We start from the raw sequence: 20239 nt of genomic DNA on the forward strand, positions 1-20239 counted from the left end.
ATTGATGTCGTTAATCAAACCAGGGGAACCGAAAAAAGCATTGCAAATCCACAGATTCTATGACGCCACCGTTTCAAGTATGACGTTGGGTGACCATGATCACCTCGGGTAAGTTGACCACGATGTGAGATACGAAACCCATGCCCAATGGAGACAATATGTAACGCCTGTGTTTCTGGGCTTGTCATTAATGTTGATATAATAGTCTAGGTTAACCTTTGTAACCCGTTTTGAAATAATAGAAGTGTATTATTTGAGTATTATGTGTCTTGTGCTTAATTGCTTAATTATGTGGTTGGATTAATTAAGAATAAAAATAAGTGTCAAAATTTAAGTGTAAAATAAACTTGATATCTTTGGATAATGTTGTAGTAGTTGAAACGAGGTTTCCAAATATATATAGAACGCCCAAATCTGACTTCGTATGAGGAAGTTATGATTTTCTGAAGTTTCGACTTAGCGGTATGCAGCCTGAAATACTCGATTTGAGATCGAGCGGTTTTTAGCCGAAGCAATCTAAATGAAAATCGAAGATCTCGTTGTTGGTATCGAAGCGATGAAAATTTAGGCGAGAACGGACGTCAAACGAAGAAGTTATGAATTTATAACGAAATTTTTCTGTCCCGGCCTATTAAAAATAAATAATAAAAATAAAATCGAAATTAGCCGACGGAGTCTAAACGAAAGTTGTAGAGCGTAGTCTCACCTACCCGTGGGTATAAAGAACGTTGAAAACGGAGTTCGTATGAAGAAGATATGAATTTTCAAAGTTTATTAAATAATTAATATATAAATTTAATTATTAAACCCGGTATTATCCGAAGGGGAGTCACCGGGCATATCCGAAGTACGCCCAGCGTACAGCGAAGCATGACGAACTTCGCACTCGAGTTCTTCGGATGACGCATGCCATGACGATTCGGACGCGTACGCCCCGCGTACAGGCGTACGCCCAACTTACGTGCGAGGCTCAGCCTCTATAAATAGGATGCGAGGGCAGCCGACTCCAATTGCCAAATTTTCTTCTCTTTCTCCCGTTTTGCATCGTTTTGCGTGCCAGAAGTACCCCGAAGCCCCGGTAATATTCCCGAGTCCCGAAGCAAGTTTCGAAGCCCCGAAGATCCCGAGGAGTGCGATTCCCGAGCCGAAGCTCTGCCCGCAAGAAGTTCGATTTTTGTGAAGATCTTCCAGATCTGCCGAAGAATACTACTTCTACAAGCCGTAGTGCTGTCCGATCATATTCTGATCAAGTGAGTGTGTAGTTACTTTCTTCTAACGCATAATTATGAAGTATTTTATACGAAATACGTGTTATGTGTATAATTTTGTTATTATGTGCGTGAATGTATATTCACTCTCTTCAATCTCATAGATCTGATTTGTTTTCTATGAAATACGTGTTATGTGGGTGTGCCTCATCTGTTATGTAGAATATATATTGAATGAAAATGCTATATAGGTATTAAACTATGTATAAATATATATATATTTTTATCTACTAATATGTTGGGTAGAACATGGGTAGATAGTTGGTGTGTAATAAACAGATGAGAGGCCTCGATGTTGTTGTTGTTGTTGATCTAGTTATTCAGCGGAGTATGGATAACGACCACAGACTTTTTCTAGATAGTCTTGTGGAACGCTGGCAGGTTCATAACCTGTAGGTGTTGTGAACGATGTGTTCACCGGTGTACTCTATCCCCCTCATGGTTGCCTTTAGGATATCTATTGTTGAGGAAACCCCTTAGTAGTAATGTCCGTCCCGATGAAAATCCTAGATTAGGTCCCTTGAGATAGATGTTGTTTTAGGGACGTAAAGTGAGGATAACGGGAATGGGTAATTAGGATAGTGATTGGTTGGTGAAATTAAATATAATTTATTTATTGTGGGTTGAAAACCCTATATGCTCACCAGGCTCCCAAGCCTGACCCACTCAGTTTTATTTGTATTATAGGAAGTGGCGCAAGGGCGTAAGATGGATGAATCATCGAGTTGTTTTGTTTACAAGTCTGTATATGTATATATTTGTTGAATGACTTGTAATGTTATCGTTTATGCTTTATGGTCTGTATCGGAACATGACATCCTGAGTTTTGATTATATAAATGAAAATGCATCTCTTGATGAAATGCTTTGATAAATATTATTTTATCAAGTTTTGTTTTGGGAACAAATTCCACAACTCTTTTAAATCAAAAGAATTTACTCTGAAATTATTTTAAAAAGCATAAATGAAATCGGTCTTTTCTGACCGTGATTTTGGGGATGTCACACAATATAAACTTCCTATCATTCGAAAAAATTCATGTATACTAGCATGATGAGCTTGCAATTAAAAGATGTCATTGCGTGTAGGCTTACGTAAACATTTTGGACCATAAAACTCCATCACAGTTTTGTGAAAAAAAATGGAGGCTATCTCGTGTGGTCCTAGAGAACATCCTAAAACTCTCATACAATGCATTAAGAGGGATGCCATATACTAATTAACGAAGTGCGGCTGTGCATTTTCGTAAGGGAGTGAAATCGGGTGTACCTCTAGCATCGAGACGTTGATGGAAAAAACTACACTCCCTCGTTAAATCTTTGATTATACATTCATATAAAGGTTTGACCACTATGAAGCGCATTCGAAAGTAGTACGCTTGAAAAGTGGTATTCTCGTGAAAATAGTCTTGTATCAAGCGTTATTGGGAATATTCACGGTTTCTGTGAATATATCTTCGAGTTCTCTGTTGAGAAATTCCAGTTGTGTTATTGCATAAAGCGTCGTACATTTGCTCCACCATTTGAGCAGCAGCGACAACAACATCAAACATAAATTGAAATTCTTCAGAAGACAAAGATGATGACATTTTCTAGTGATTTTGAGAGAAAAAGAAATAAAAAGATATAAAATTTTGATTTAGGTTTCAAGAAATAAGGGTTGTGATATTTAATTATATATATGTTCGAAATTTGACCTTTCAAATCATTGGGGGAAGGAAAACTAGTAAAAGAAGAGAAAGGGTGCAACATTTTCTTACCGCCTGTGACTAAACCGTAGGGTGGGGGTGGTGTTCCGCCTTGACACCGTGGCAATACTGCGGTGAAACCGCAAAGTCTAAGTAGCTTTCATCTAACATTTTACTGTATTAGTGTTCTTGAAAATTAATAATATAAAAACATCATAATCATGCCAGCAACATCTAACGACACGAATACAAAATTCAATGGAAGTCTAAAAATTTGATTTTCATCAATTACACACCGAATTTCAAACTTCAAAGAAAAATATGAAACTTACTTGTTGAGTTATTTCATGATTTGGGTTTTTATTGAAAGCTTTGATTTCTAAGTTTCTAACGCTTTGGTTCCGATGATTTCTTCCAACAAAGGCAGCACATGCTCCTTCTAGTTAAATGTCACATTTGACAAAGAGTCCATACGAATACACGATTCACAAAGTCATTTGGGCGTAAATTATTGGGCTTTTAGCCTTATGGAATTTAAACTTTGGGCTAATGGGTAACACATCATATTTGTATGGCTTATACACAATGTTCTTCCGACGTAGACATATCTGCTTCTTAATTTATTATACTGCTCGGGAATTTTGAGGGGTAGCACAACCCTGTCTTCTATATCATCGTAGAACTTGTTTTCATTTTCTTTGCTTGTCTAATATTCAGGTATATCAAGCTACTAATGATAATGAAATGAATCTTTAAATTGTATGCCAGACTCCTCTATTATGAGTATTGTTTTACAAGCATGTGAGAAAGTAGAGAGGTTTGATAAAGTTACATTTGTCATACAAGTACGCTTTACTTACAATCATGTTCTGAATAATCAAACTTCATGAAACTAAGAAATCTAGTTTTGAGAAGCGAGATGTCACAGAGTAGATTTCAGACCATGCAGACATAGCAATCTTGTTGTCAAAGATGCTAAGTAAGTTGAAAATTATATGAGAGGTTAAAAAGGAAACACTTGCAAATAAGAAAATGTTGGAAACTCTTTGTATTGATAAGGAAATTTTTGATGTACAAATACAAGTGAAGGGGTCTTTATATATGTTGGGTTTTGAGCATTCTAACACTCCTAAATGTACATGCAACCCTAAATACCTTGGATCTATGTTTTCTCTATTATACATGCAAATATGAACTTTCCAAGGTATTCATCCTAACTAGCATAATAATATGATTCATATGAATATATATCAAGTTAGAATTACATACCTCTTTGATGTAGAAAGTCTTCATGAAGCTTGAGTGCCTAGTGCCCCAAGTGTGACACCTCAAATGGTTCACACAACACCAAATACACTTGGAATAACTTGAGAGAAACTTGAACACTCCTTGAAATCGTCTAGCCCTCACACTCACACATAGCGCACGGTTTCTTGAGCCATGAGATTCTTTTATATGGTAGCTATTAGGGTTACACCATGTAACTCATGACTTTACCCATTCCTTATGCTCCATGGATTTTAACCTCCATGGAGTATCCATGGGTCAACCCATGGACTTAGTCCAACATAAGGAATCTTGGATCACAAGCCCACATATATAAGAATGAATGATTTACACAATCAACCCATATATTTAATTAGTCTCCTTTTGATCACTTAATTAATTCCAAATTAATTCTTGATCAATACTAATTAAATAACCTTATTAATATATTAGAAGTTATAATATATTAACAAACCTTAAGTGTTATTTCTCTTATTTTAGTCTATCCAAATGTATGATGCCATGCAACCCAAATGGACCATGCCGGGTCGGGTCAAGTCTTACCAATTATAGTTATGGACTTAGACATTAATCCAACAGTCTCCCACTTGGATAACTCTAAAACTATTATTGCGTATGACTTCAAGAACCGACTGGCAATCGTAGCTCTCAAAAGCTTCTGTCGAACTCTGACCTTGTAGATGAGCTCTGACCTTTGTCAATGACTTGTCCATTAGATAAGGGATCATATATTCCTCCATTCTAGATATCGTATGGACTGAGACATGGATTATAATCATTCTCTCTGTCCATTTGTTGTTTCCCGATTTCCGATTTATGACGATTGACTAATTGAACAAATCAAATCAGTCCTAGCCCGGCCGAGCACTTCCATTTGTCATCATCAAATCATCGAGGGGCCCAAAGATATCGCTTTTATCCCGAAGGTAAAAGGAATGGATAAACTTCATCTCATATGGCTTGTTCTACTACTTGTTGAATCATACACAAAGGCATGTTTTATAACACCGAGTTACCGAATGCGCTTTCGTGCAATCAATGTACAACCAACTCATAGTAACAACTCATATCTCTAGGTTTGAAGAATATAAGATATTATCGTCTCATGATCACTCGTGATAAACTCCATGAAGTGATTCAAAAAGCGCGGGTTGAATCCAATACTCAGAACTTATGAGCACTCATGAGTGGTGTAGCCCTTTGTCCAACACCTTAGACCTCTACAAGCCAACCCATGACAGTCTTAATTCATATCTACTTCCAACATATGACCGAATGTGGATGTTTTGAATAACTTAGTCATTCCGGAAGAATAACCTAGTTTATTCTGGAAGTCAAAACACGCAAAATGAAACACAAGAATAATTAAATCCAATATGGTATCAAAACCTATGAACATAAATAAAACACCTTTTATTTATCACCATATGATTACACATTATTCATTGTATACTGTTTCAGCTATCAACTTTATTCTTGAATTTAAAACAATAGTTGTCCCATGCTCCAAGCATGTACACTATGTTTTCTAAACACTAGTCATGCCATACACCAAGTATGCATACTATGTTTGTCTATGATCTTTACCCTGTGAACTAGATCGATTGAACGTAACTTCATCGATTCTATTTTCACACTCCCAAATCCTTACTGCAAATGCAAGAATTCCAAATTCATTCCATTTACTGAAATCTATTAGATTCTAAACTTATATGCATTGATCCTCTTGTAATGATTATGCACAAAGTCAGAAAGACTTGAGAACAACCATTATAGAGCATTCCAAAGGAGATCAGCTCCTTGGAAACATCCTTCTTGCATTAAGTTTCCTAACCTTACACATATTGTATAATTTCTAACTTTGAAACATTTCCATATTCCATTTTGACTATCACTTCTGAACAAGAGTTGCCTCCTTACAGATTATGTCAATATGGTCCTTCCAGAATTATCACTATACTTCCAACTGTCCTTGAGCACCCAATCTTTGGTAAACCTTAGATTTTCCTCGACAATTGATTAATCCTTTTAGTCATATCCAATTCTAGACCTTTTCCCTTCTTAATGCCCTAGGCATTTGGAAAATTTTAGAAAGGATGAATATAGCACATGTATTCGATCCTAAATCCGAAGCATATGGGACATGATTCATGATGTCTCACATAAAGACTAAACCAGTCTTTTGCTATAATATTTTCATTTCAATTTGCCAAGTTCTCAAAATTCAGATTATGAAAAGGGGTGCCGTAATCATAATCGAATTTTAGAATGCAAATAATGGACCAATATACATAATTTCCTTATGTTGAGCCATTCCAACATGAAATTCATATATATATATATATATATATATATATATATATATATATATATATATATATATATATATATATATATATATATATATATATATATCCTTAACTAAATACGATTAAAACCTCAATCTAAGCTTTTACATTTGAGATGAAGTATAATTTCCTCTCCCTTAATTATAGCAAAACAACTCTTTCCCAATTAAAACCTTTTGTTTTCTATAATTAACATTGCTAAGTTGCAATACTTATCATAATTATCATGCTCCCACTAACATGATGATTATTAGCATAACACTTATGCTCCCACTAGCTTTGACATGTACTCAAAAATTAGCTGGACTTCTAGAAATCAATACTTTATTGACTTTCTTACCAAAGTTCAGATTTCTGATACTAGATTGCTTTGATAAAACTTTATCAATATCATACACCTTATCTTAGATAGCTCACAGGTGTGTCTAAATAATTTTAAGAACTATGAAAAGGGATGTCGTAATCATAGTCTCGATTGTTTAGACCTTTGCCACTTCTCACAAGTCCATGTTAGTGTGCCGGTTAGCCACACACGCTCCACTAACGACTTTGAGAATGCAAATATCACAATATCTATCTAGCTAAAATCTACTTAGTGAAAGTGTTTCCTCGCCATCATTTTCATGAATCGGAGAGAAACCTTATGACACTTAGATTTAATGGTGTATGTGTTCTTATCCATGTGAATTGTCAAAACCATAGTCACAAGAAGAGGTTAATGACAAATCCAAACTCATATGGACTGAACTCAATCTTAATTTCTTGCCACCTGGCAGCTCAAGGGCCTGCCATTACTTCCAAGTTGTTGTGCAACCAATTGAGAACTCTAAGAACTCATATGCAAAGCCAACTTTAACTAGAATGTGCACAGAATATGTCAACACGATAGGTTATAAACCTCAAGTCGTGTGCTAGTGAAGAACTTTAGATTTTATTCTTGATTAGTTCTTGGAACTTTCAAGAGCTTTAAGACTCCTACTATCCTCTTGACATATAAGACTCCCTTGTCAAATATTCAAGAGATAGTGCGGATTCTTTATCAAGACTAACACTTTACACAATTAGCCTAAGTTGGTCTCTGTTTTATCCAAAACATCACAACTTACCAATTTTAAATGAATAGTGTTAACAAACCCTTTTTAAGATATGTCACTCAAGTTACAATCTTGGAGTATGACTCTAAGAATTGTTTTGGAACGATGTATAAATCATCTTCTTGATTTAACCACTTCAACAATTCATAGCTCCTCTTCTTAGCTATCAAAATGCACTTAGAGGATGAATTGTGATAAGGTCTCTAAATCATTAAGATGATAATATAACATGATACTAAAGTACTCTCCCATCTTTTCAAATTTGAAAAACTTTTATCTTTCTGCCTAAGTTGATTCTTCTTATTCGCTCTGCTTTACATTGGAACCTTTTTCCAATGTCTCAGAATTACACTTAAGCTTGTAAGTATAACCATATTTACTGAGCTTTAGTAAATTATGACGAATAATCTTATCGATATTTTGTGGTGGACTTGACCAGTGCACAAGAATGTGTACTCGATCCCTTAGTCCTTCCCTTATTCACATAAGGAATTAGTCTTAATTTTCCAAGCTAAAAGTTCTCATTCATCATACTATACAACTTGCATGATTCCAAGTTTCGGTCAGATTGAACCTTCGGCGAGGAGAGTCTTTCCTTATTTGGTAATATTAGACACTACCACAACTGAAAGAATCAAATCCATTTTTCCAATATTGCTATCAATGGAATCTTATAAGCAACAACTTTTCACAAATGCCATTGTAAGGATACTTAAAATAAATAAAATCAAAACCTTTTTCTTTTATTATAAAACTTTGCGTAAAAACTTATCCTTACAATCCATATGAAAACCTTGTTGTTATCTATTCCTAAGCAATATAAATATCTTAACTCTTAAGTAATAGCCCAAAATTCTGATCACCGAACCATGCGATTGAAATCCATCTTCGCGATCAGAATCAGCATGTACTTAATAAAGTTACACAATGGACTTTACCTGAAGTAGAGCCAAACTTATTGACTTTAACATCCTTAGGTAAATTTGGAAGCTTCGCAACCGATTCCCCTTCCTTTGGCAATAGTTACCTATGGACCCTTGATAATGGGACTATCTCAGACTTAGCCTCTCTCTTTACCATTTAGTCAACCGAGTTGACTATGGCCGATCCCTTTCCATTAAGAAGAGAGAGCTTTATTGGATATCCAATGTCATCATTGTCAATGTCCACATCGTTTTAGGAAGTTGATCTTAGCAAATAGATAAGATCATTAAGGGTCTTATCTTAGTCTGTTTCATCGGATTCCCAAAAGATCTCACTATGTGACTTAGAAAGTAGTTGAGCCACCCACTTTCTCAAGACTTTGACACCCAACTCTCCCGGCTTGTCAATATGTGACTACATCTCCAAGATGTGATCACACCTAGACCTTGCCTTGCCAATAGGGCTTGAGTGACCTTAAACTTTTTAGGAACTTGTGGGTTAGGGAGAATAATTGGAGGAGGTGAAAGAGGTATGATTTCCATGGGACATCATCTTCATTTAGGAAAGCTTGTTTCAAGAGATTTGGGAAGATCATAAATGTCTAAACCAGACATCTTTTGGGAGATATTCAAGATAGTTGATTTTAAGTCCTTAATATGACACCCAATATGAAATATTAAGGCTAGGACCCTACAAACTATTTTATAACTTAGAAGAGGGATACCGTAATCCAAGCTATAAAATATTTGAAGGTAGGTGAATGATGATTCACCAATTTCCACCAAGATAAATGAAATGTATTATTAGGTTTTAATTGGTTTTGAAACTCCTAGATCTTTGAGATTTATTGAACTGTTCAATGGCATGTTTCAATCTCGAGTGTGCCCTTCAGGTTTTGTGACTGGGATGCCGAGGATCACAAAACAAGGTGTGAAGTAACCATGCAAATTACTTGGTACCCTTAAGTATTTACCCCTCAATCGATGTGCCGGTTAACCACACACGCTCCATCGATACTATGATAAACATTAAGTTACCCTTTGCCTACCTTGTTAAATACGAGTTAGTGTGCCGGTTAACCACACACGCTCCACTAACCGACTTAAACAAAGTGCAAAGTGTAATTTCATGGATTAGCACCTTATTCACATTTTCCTAAGTAACTAAGATTGGGTATTATTAAGAGTTTAGTTACTTAGTATTTATCATTAATACTTTTAATGAAGGAAGAATTGTAGTCCTGTCAAACCCATGCGGCTAACGACCCTCCACCGGTCAAGGAAGCGGTGGGTGAGAGTGGACACCCATTAAACTGCCATTTTATAGGTCCGCTATGGCAATGCTCCAAAATTTCTCCGCTTTCATTCCCGAATACGCATCTCCTTATGATCCCATCCGTGCAACTTCAGAAATGATATGGCTCATCCCAAACGTAGTATTTTATTTCCGAAAAGAATTTCTTCTTTTGTTGGCAGGTAAAGTCTTTTGGGATGTACTTGGTAGCTAAGTAATTAGCTATGTCCGCAAACCATGGCTCTTCCCCTGTGGTCACCAAAATGTACTCGTCCGGAAAATCGTCTCCAATTTTATCTTCTTCTAATGCTTCCAACTGCGGGTTTTCTAGCCTTGATAAGTGGTCGGCTGCTACATTCTCAATTCCTTTCTTATCGCGTATCTCGATGTCAAATTCTTGTAGAAGTAGAACCCAACATATCAATCTTGGCTTTGCATCCTGCTTGGCAAAAAAATACATAATAGCAGAGTGGTCAGTAAAAATAGTGGTTTTAGATAAAACTAGATAAGGGCGGAATTTGTCAAAGGCATACACCACTGCTAGTAATTCTTTTTCAGTTGTGGTGTAATTTTCTTGGGCTGGATTCAAAGTCTTACTTGCATAATAAATGGGTCGAAAGTGCTTATCAACCCTTTGACCAAGGACAGCTCCTAATGCAAAGTCACTAGCATCACACATTATTTCAAAAGGTAAATTCCAATTCGGGGCAATAATGATCGGGGCATTAGTTAATTTTTCTTTCAAAAATTCAAAAGCATCTAGACACTCTTTAATGAAATTAAATGGTGCATCTTTTAAAAGCAATTGTGTTAAAGGTCTAGCTATTTTGGAAAAATCTTTTATGAAACGTCGGTAAAAACCCATGTGTCCTAAAAAACTCCTAATGCCCTTTACATTAGTTGGTGGAGGTAATTTGGCAATTGTTTCTATTTTTGCCCGATCCACCTTAATTACCGATTTAGAAACTTTGTGGCCCAAAACTATACCCTTTTTAACCATGAAGTGACATTTCTCCCAATTAAGGACCAAATCGGTCTTTTCACACCTTGGAAGCATTAAATCAAGGTTAGCAAGACAATTATGGAAAGAAAATCCAAAAACAGAAAAATTGTCCAAAAATACTTCCATGAACTTTTCCAGCATGTCCTGGAATATGGTTGTCATACACCTTTGAAATGTCGCAGGTGCATTGCATAACCCAAAGGGCATGCGGCGATAGGCAAAAGTTCCACTCGGGCAAGTGAAAGTGGTCTTTTCTTGGTCCATTGGGTCTATGGGTATTTGGAAGTAACCCAAAAATCCGTCTAAAAAACAATAATAACTATGACTGGACAATCTTTCAAGCATTTGATCTATAAAAGGCAAAGGAAAATGGTCTTTACGAGTGACATCGTTTAGCTTTCGATAATTGATGCACACTCGCCAACCGGTTACTGTTTGTGTCGGAATAAGCTCGTTCTTCTCGTTTGATATGACCGTCATCCCTCCTTTCTTGGGCACCACTTGGATAGGACTAACCCATGCACTATCGGAAATAGAATAAATGATCCCTGCATCTAAAAGCTTGACTACTTCCTTCTTGACCACTTCTTGCATGTGCGGGTTTAATTTTCTTTGGTGTTGCACTACCGACTTTGCTGCTTCTTCCAGATTGATCTTGTGAGAGCAATAAGAAGGGCTTATTCCCTTGATATCGGTGATACTCCATGCAATGGCACTTTTCCTCTTCTTCAAGACTTGAACTAATTCTTCTTTTTCAGATTTAGAGAGGCCAGAAGCTATTATAACGGGTTTTTGTTGACCATCTTCAAGGAATGCATACTCCAAGTGATCTGGTAGTGCCTTGAGCGCAGTTTTTGCATTCTGCATGCTAAACACGTCGAGTACAGGTAAGGGACTCGTCGAGTATGGTGCACAAATCGCGATTCCTCGGAATTCTTCAAATGAACTCGGCGAGTAGGTCGTGTCTACTTGGCGAGTAGGTTGCTCCATGGTCTTCATTAACTCATCATAATCAGCCTCTTCCAGCAGTCTCTCTATTTCCATCATGTCTTTTGCAGCATCAAGTTCTTCAGTAAAGATGATGGTGGACTTGTTTGGATCTTCATTATGCCATTCCTCCATCAATTCATCCAACATATCAATTGAAAATGCCGTGTCATCACTATGCCTTGCATGCTTCATGGCTTGATCAACCCCGAAAGTGATTGAATCATCCCCAACCCGTAGAGTAAGTTTTGAATCTCTCATGTCAACTATAGCGCTTGCGGTGCTAAGGAAAGGTCTTCCAAGGATGATCAGGACTTGAGGATCCGCTTCCATGTCTAGAATTATAAAATCCGCGGGAAACACAAATTAATCTACCTTTACCAATAGATCTTCACATATTCCTCTTGGAAATGTGACTGTTTTATTTGCTAAGTGTATTGCCATTCGAATTGGCCTTGGTTCCGGGAGATCCAATTTCTTGAAAAAAATGAATAAGGCATGAGATTCACACTTGCTCCCGAATCAGCCAAAGCATGAATGGTGGCCAAATTCCCAAATTGGCAAGGCAAAGTTAAGCTTCCTGGGCCACCCTTCTTCTTCGGTAGCTTGTTTAACATGGCAGCTGAGCAATTCTCATTAAGAACTACTTCCTTCACTTCCTCCATCTTCCTTCTATTAGTTAGAAGCTCTTTGAGAAACTTGGTGTATTTTGGCATTTGGGCAACCGCTTCTATGAATGGTATGTTCATTTGAAGAGCTTTTATATGATCTAGGAACTTCTGGTAGTCGTCTTCTGTCTTTTCTTGCTTAGCTCGGGCTGGATATGGCATTGGAGGACGAAATGGTTTTGCTGGAGTCTGACTTTTCTGATTAGGCACTGGACTCGTCGAGTCAGTATCATGGACTCGGCGAGTAGGGTCTGTGTCATGCAGATTTTGATTTTGGCTCGGTTTTTCTATATCCTCCTTTTGTGGCTGCTTGGGCTCTTCATTCTGAATAGGTGCCAGAGTGGTAATTATCTTCCCACTTCTAGTTGTCACAATATTTATATGTGAGCCTCGTGGGTTGTTTTCATTTTACTAGGAAGTTCTCCCAGTGATCTTTGAGTAATTTGTTGAGCAAGTTTCCCCAGCTGTGTCTCTAAGTTGTGGATAAATGCTTGCTGATTACTAAGCATTGTTCTTGTCTCATGTGTTGCAGTATCATGGTCATTGTGTCTCTTTTCTAAAGCAGCTACAATCTTGGTAAGCATCTCCTCCAAACTTGTTTTCCTTTCTTGTGCCGGCTACTCCTTTTGGTAAAAACCTCTTCCTTTTTGTTTAAACTTCACCTCCTTAGCCCTCTTGTACTCCTCATAAGGAAGCCACTCCTTCTTGGGTTTCCGCCAATCTTCATCATAACGGTCACCACTTGAGTAGCATACTTGCACCTTCTTATTCCCATTCTCATCCAAGTCACAATCTCTAGTAAGATGAGGTCCATTGCAATTCTCACAACCCACCCGAATAGCATGTATCGTTTGATCCATTTTATCCATCCTCCTATCCATGGTTTTCAACATAGCCATGACTGCTGACAAATCTTCTGAAGTTGCATAAGCACATCATTCCTTGGATTGTGGTATTCTCTAGAATGCTCAGAGAATTCTTCAATTAGTTGCTTTATCACCGGGGGTGCTTTCTTTGTGAGTGGACCTTGCGAGTCAAGTAATTGCCTTGTTGTAACATTCACTCCATCAAATAAAATGGAGACTTCTTGTTGACTATTAAGGTTATGATGTGGGCAATTCCTTAGTAAACTCTTGTACCTCTCTCAAGCTTCATAAAGTGACTCTCCAGCTTGTTATTCAAAGTTGGCTATGACTTTCTTTAACTTAGATATCTTGGAGGGTGGGCAGAATTGATCCATAAACTCTTTTTTCATCTTGGCCCATGTAGTGATGGATCCGGGGGGAAGTGACTTGAGCCAATCCTTTGCAGCACCCTTCAATGTAACCGGAAGCATGCGAAGTAGCTGAGTTTCGCGAGGCACTTTTGGAACATTAAAATAATCAGCTACATCATTGACTTCATCCAAGTGTTTGTAAGCATCTTCGTGGTCTTTTCCCTAGAAGGGGATCTCCTTGAGTAGAGCAAGAATGTGACCCTTTAGCTCAAAAGTGGCACTTGCGGGAATTGCGGATTGCATGAGTCCCGTCCCGGTATCATCGCATATCCTTTCTTCCATTCCCCCATGGGGACTTCATCGATGTTAACCATGAGAATAGCTAATTCGTTATCGGAATCGGAATCGTGCCTGAATGTAGGTTCTTCTTCTCCTTCGGTTTCGTACTCGGTGTCCTCTTTTATTGGGTCTTTGCTTGCTAAAGAGGTGCTGGATGCTCCTAATTTGCTACTCTTCTTCTTCCCAAAGACCGTCTTCAAGTTAGACAAAGGCGACTTCTTAGGTGTATTCGAGCTTTCAACATCTTTGCCTTTGTTCTTCCTTAACGCGGATTATGGGTCTTCAAAAGGGGGCACTAGTGGAGTGTTGTATCCTCTGGTCATGAAAAGCCTGCAACAGAACAAAAAAAACGCTTAAAAAGAACAAAAGATGAAACAAAATGAAAATAAAAACTAAACTATCAAACAGTAGTGAACTCGCCGATTACGTTCGAGTGCACTCTGCGAGTATGCTGTATTAAACAAAAAAATTAGACAGAATTAAATAAAACGATTAAAAACCAATAAATACTAAAACATAACCTACTTACTGAATTACTAAAAATTTAACTTTTTGCAAGAAAAACTCACACAAAGGATCGATAAAATTAGGAATTAGATTTAATTTTTGAACCGTTCCCCGGCAACGGCGCCAAAAACTTGATGTGTGTGAAATGCATTGGTTTTAATCCTACTTCAAAACTATAAATTTAACACACAAAGGCAGTGAACCTGTCTTTTAGTGGTATAGTTGGATAAGTAGGGTGTCGAACTCAGGGAACGAAAATTAAACTAATAATTAATTTTAACTAAACAAGTAATAAAAGTAAAGGGTTTTTCTCTAGTTTTACAAGACTAGAAACTTAAATATACCACCTAACAAGCAATTAACTAAGCAACTAAAAACAAGTAAAAATTCACCAAATTTAATAAAGGGTTTCTATTTAGGTCCAACCAATTCACTCCTATGGTTAATGTTATGATAAAGTGATAAATTAATTGATATTGGTTACCAACAATAGTGGTTAGGTTCGCATTCACTATTACTAACCCTTAGAAAATTAATCAATTCAAGCAGTGGCCAATTGTTTAAACTAATTAACTCCCTAGTTCAATTATTTGGATTAAATAAGATTTGTAATTGGTTAATCAAATTGATAATTCAACTAACCTCTTGTTTGTTGGTTTCTCAAACAAGCTCAAACATTAATTTACCCATTCTCTAATTAATCCTAGTTTCATATTCACTAATCCTAGGCATATGATGAAGTGTTCACATAAAGCATATGAGGTTAACAATTAAGAGATGTTCATGTAGCCTAATTGTCTTCTAATTAACAGAAAATAGTTATGGTTAATGCATAAGGTTCTTTAACAAACTTAATTTAATAAAATCACCAATAATCAATCAATAAAAGTATAAATCAAACCATAGGAGTAACTCGGTCTTTCCTAAATAGAAACTACGAAAATTCAGCTCATGATTACAGTAAGAACAAGCTCAAAAATGAATTTAACTAAGCTAGACATGATTCAATCCTAAGATTAAGTGGAAAATTTAACCTAATTCGCCTTGAGTCTTCAAGAGATCAAAGATTAGGGTTCTTCAGGTCTCTAAAGGTTTCTTTAATCGCAGGTTATCCTCCAAAAAAGCCAGAAAGTCCCCCAATTCGGAATAAGATCCTTTATTTATACTTATCTCAAAATAGGGGCAACTCGGTGAGTAGCTCTCCAACTCGCCGAGTACCTTCGTTAAATCCATGTGCGGTATGGATTATGGTCATTACTTCGCGAACATTCTTCGGAACTCGCCGAGTAGCTTCGTGGACTCGCCGAGTATCTCTAGGTTTTCTCTTCTTTCTTCATTCTCCGGCTTCTAATTGCTTCTCCTCCTTCCTTTTGCTTCCAAGTATGTCTTCTGGACTGTTTTAAACCTTATTAAGTACCTTTTGTCCATATTATACAATTAATTAGCTAAAAATTAATAAAAATATATACTAAACATATGGCTAATTATGCACATATCACTGATCTACCAAGATGCAATCAATCCCTTTGTTAAACTGGGTTGTGATGGTCGTTGGTGCCCGCTTGGACTAGTTTCTATTGGAATCGCCTTCGTCTCCATGATACCGTTTAAATAAGCTAACATGTACCACCACATGAATCTTGAATTGTAGAGGCAACTCTAGTTGGTAGGCTGTTGACCCAATTCTTTTGATAATGGGGAATGATCCGTCATACTTCCTGATTAGACTTTTATGCAAAGAACTCAAAGCTTTGAATTGATTATGTAGTAATTTCACCATCACCAAGTCCCGAACTTGGAACACGATGGGTCTATGTTTCATATCATCCCATTTTTCATTTTCTTTCTAGCCTTCTCAATGTACACTACAACATGAACACCCTATGGCGATGACAAATTCGGACCCTATCCAGACAACATGAACACCCTATGAACACCCTCTACGGTCGCCTTACCCTTATACCGGGTATCCATGACATAGGCGACGAAACCCAAGCAACCGTGATGAAGATAGCGTTAGGCCCTCGTTGCAGATCACATAACCGGCCCAGGTTGCGGTCTCTCACCCTGAATCACCAACTCTCCCCCACTTGGGGTTTGAACCCGCACTAGCTGCTGCTCACAGTCAATCATTTCCCCATTAGGGCTCATCCTATCCATGCCCACAATGACATTGTTCCCCCACAAAGGAATGGGAACTAGATCAACCAGATACCGCTCACTAAACAACTGGAGAGTATAATCCCAATGAACTCTTGCAAACCTAGCCGTCTTATCATCAACAATCTCCACATCAAGAGGACGATCCAACCCCCCCATAGCTCCAAAAAATCTCTTGCTAAGCGCAAGTGACACAAAACAACGGGTAGCCCCCGAATCAAATAATACCAGAGCAGAAATATTGTTCACAAGGAACGATCCTAAAATAAGACACATAAACATAAGAAACAATTCAATATAAATAAAGAGATAAGTAGAAGATACATACCCATCACAACATCGGGAGCTGCACGCGCCTCCTCTACCGTCAGCTGGAAATCCATTCTCTTCATTGCAGGCGCATCTGCCTGGCCCTGCGGCCATTAGTAATCCTCGAAGTCGCAGGAGCAGGTGCTGACACCGGTCCTGCTGTAGCCAGACTTGGACATTGGGGCTTCTTGTGTCCCCTCTGATTTTAATGAAAGCAAATCGGATCTTGTCCCTGTGTAGTGGTAGCAGTACAATCCCTGCTATAATGACCGGTTCGGCCGTACTTGAAGCAGCCAGAACTACCACCAGTACCACTCCTACATGCACCCTCGTGTTTCCTGCCGCACTTGCCATAGTGGCTACGACCCTGATGTCCCCTCGATCTCGCATCCGATACCTTGGGCCTCTTTCCCAAACCCCCTGATGTCTGAACCTCATATGAATTCCTTTCCCTCTCCATCTCTAGGTTAATCTATCTCTCCTTGGCTCAAGCAATCATATCCTCCAGCATCTTGCAGCTGGATTGACTCATAAACCGTCGGATGTCACTCCTTAGCATTTCATGATATCAGGCATTCTTTATCTCCTCGTCCACCACATATTGCGAAACCAGAAGCGCCCTCTCCCTGAAACATAGCGGTGATCTCAGCCACCGTCTCACTAGTCTAGCGGAGATCCTGGAACTCTCGCGCCAACTGCTACACCTTAATAATCGGTGCAAACTCAGCTTGAAACCTGGTCGAAAAATCATCTTGGGTCATACCATCAACCGCATCATCACCCACAACACTACCTACCTCCTCCCACCAGTCTCGAGCCCTGTCCTTCAAAAGACAGGAAGCTAGTCTGACCTTGTCCCCCTCAGGACAACGCCTAGTGCGGAAAGCGTTAGCAACATCTGTTAACCAACGCCTACTCGCAATGGGGTCCTTCTCCCCATGATAGTCTGGAGTTCCACAAGCTCAGAACTCCCTGAATGTCAACGATCGAGCTCCTGCTACATCCATCATCTCGGAATGAAACGAGCTCAATTTCTCCTTCAAAACCTCCAAGATACCCTCCTCTACCGAGCCGAAGATCACATGAGTCTGATCGAGAATGCAACGAGTAATCTCTGATGACAGAAACTCCCTAGTCTACCCATCGAGCTTCCCGACTCCGGATCTTGAGCATGAACCCTCCCCAGCACCAGAACTGCCGACTAGTCTGCCTTGCAATACCACCATACTAACAAGAGACCACAAAACTATCAGAATATACATCAAAATAACCCTACAAGCTTCCTGATTTTATCACATCCCTCCTTGAATCAAATATGGATCCTCTGCTTCCAGTAGTACGGTCCCATACTACATTCCACATATATCCATACTTTCCTCAACAATTGCCTTAACTCAACCAGGTTAGTCCAAGTCCATCTATCCATCGCTCATAGATAAGGCTCCCAACACCATATCTTCTCCACTACTAGAAAACAGCCCTTTAATGACGCGCAAACAATGACACGCGGTGATTTATGATACGCAAAAGCGTGTGCCCTAAAAATAATGTTTTCTCTTCTAAATTTTGAAGGATAGTGGACACGCTTTTATGCGTGCCCTAAAATTAATGTCGAACAACAAAAAAAAAACACGGAGGGCACTTATTAAAAAATGGGCGTCGTCTAGAAATGTCACTTTATATTTTTTTAATGAAAGGCGCGTTCTTTTCTTTTGCAGCTGGGGGGAAACGAAAATCCCAAAAGTTTGAAAGACCGCCATTGTTACCCTCTGCCTTATTTCCATCGTTCTTCTCTCTCTCTCTTTCTATCTCTATCTCTCTCACTCTGATACCCAAAAAACCCTAATAACATCACCAATCCTCTTTTTTCCCACAACAAAATTGCAATATAGTCCCTTCTTTTGAACATATCAAACTCATAGGGGTTCTCGACGGAAGAGATACAGCTTCATATGAGCCCTAATTTCTCATCTGAATTCGTTAACTTCTTCAAATGGTTCTCAGACTTTTTTTCTCTCTCTACATTTTCTTCTCCTTCATTTCTCAATCCCCAGAAGGTCAGGAGAACATTGCGTCTGCAATCGGATTACTTAGTCGTAATCCTGAGAGCGTTGAACACCGGTGTATGCTCGTTGTTTGTTAAAATTCTCAAAGAAGGTCCCATGAAAGAGCAAGCAGTTATCTCCTGGGCTGTATCGTTCGATTGACACAACTCATCAAACCCTAGAATCGTAAAGGAAACCTAGCCCCCATAGCTTTCTTCACACTTCACCTCCTCAAAGATCTATCGGTAATAAATCAAATTATTCTTTGCTTTATACTATTTTTATGCGACCTTCTAAACATGATGGCAAAGTTTCTTCCATGGCTTTCAGCTTCTGTATTTTCTGAAGAACGCCATGAGATGTGTAATTGTTTATGCAAAGTAATCCCATAAGAAAAGCTACTTAAACAGGTGAGCAAGGGTATTTTTGTCCGTGTTCATCTTTTACTCATTTTCTCGTTCCTATCTGACAAATTACTTCTTATTCTAATTTAAGATTATATTCACATGGATGGATGGTGCAAATGGTTTTAAAAAGCGAAAAAGCTCTCAAGAGTGTGAGGAACGGCATTATTGTCCATGTTTATCTTCCAGACCTAAAAAACGAGAATCTTTCTTGAGGTCAATTGACGATTCCACAGATTCATTACCTGATCACCATGTAGATTAAATATTACACTGGCAAAAAGCCATAATAAAAGAATTAATTGATATAGCTGAAACAGCTAGAAGGATACAGTTATCTGGAGACTTTTCAGATATATCCGCGTTTAATAAAAGACTCCAATTTATTGCAGAAGTTTGCATATTCCATAGGTACCCTTCTGTAGCAATCACGTGAATTTGACAAGTTTGCATATTGAAACATTGATAATTTGATACTAATTTTATCCTTTTGAATGTAGTATTGCGGAAGATAAAGTTATATTCCCTGCTGTAGCTACTGAGCTGTCATTCGCCCAAGAACACACAGAAGAAGAGAGTGACTTTGACAAATTTAGATGTTTGATTGAAAGCATAGAAAAAGATGGAGCAACTTCATCTTCATCTGAATTTTGTTCAAAGTTATGCTCACATGCTGATCATATCATGTCCATCATTAAGA

The 20239-nt window shown here is 38.1% G+C and overlaps 1 non-coding gene across 1 annotated transcript; it reads left to right on the forward strand.

Moving 5' to 3' along the window:
* Positions 1-13659: 13659 nt before the first annotated feature.
* Positions 13660-13766, forward strand: LOC111898172 (small nucleolar RNA R71). Its single transcript, XR_002852529.1, has one exon. It is a non-coding gene; the product is annotated as a small nucleolar RNA R71 (small nucleolar RNA).
* Positions 13767-20239: the final 6473 nt, after the last annotated feature.

Source organism: Lactuca sativa, chromosome 3 (genome assembly GCF_002870075.4).
Source record: "Lactuca sativa cultivar Salinas chromosome 3, Lsat_Salinas_v11, whole genome shotgun sequence".
NCBI lineage: Eukaryota > Viridiplantae > Streptophyta > Magnoliopsida > Asterales > Asteraceae > Lactuca > Lactuca sativa.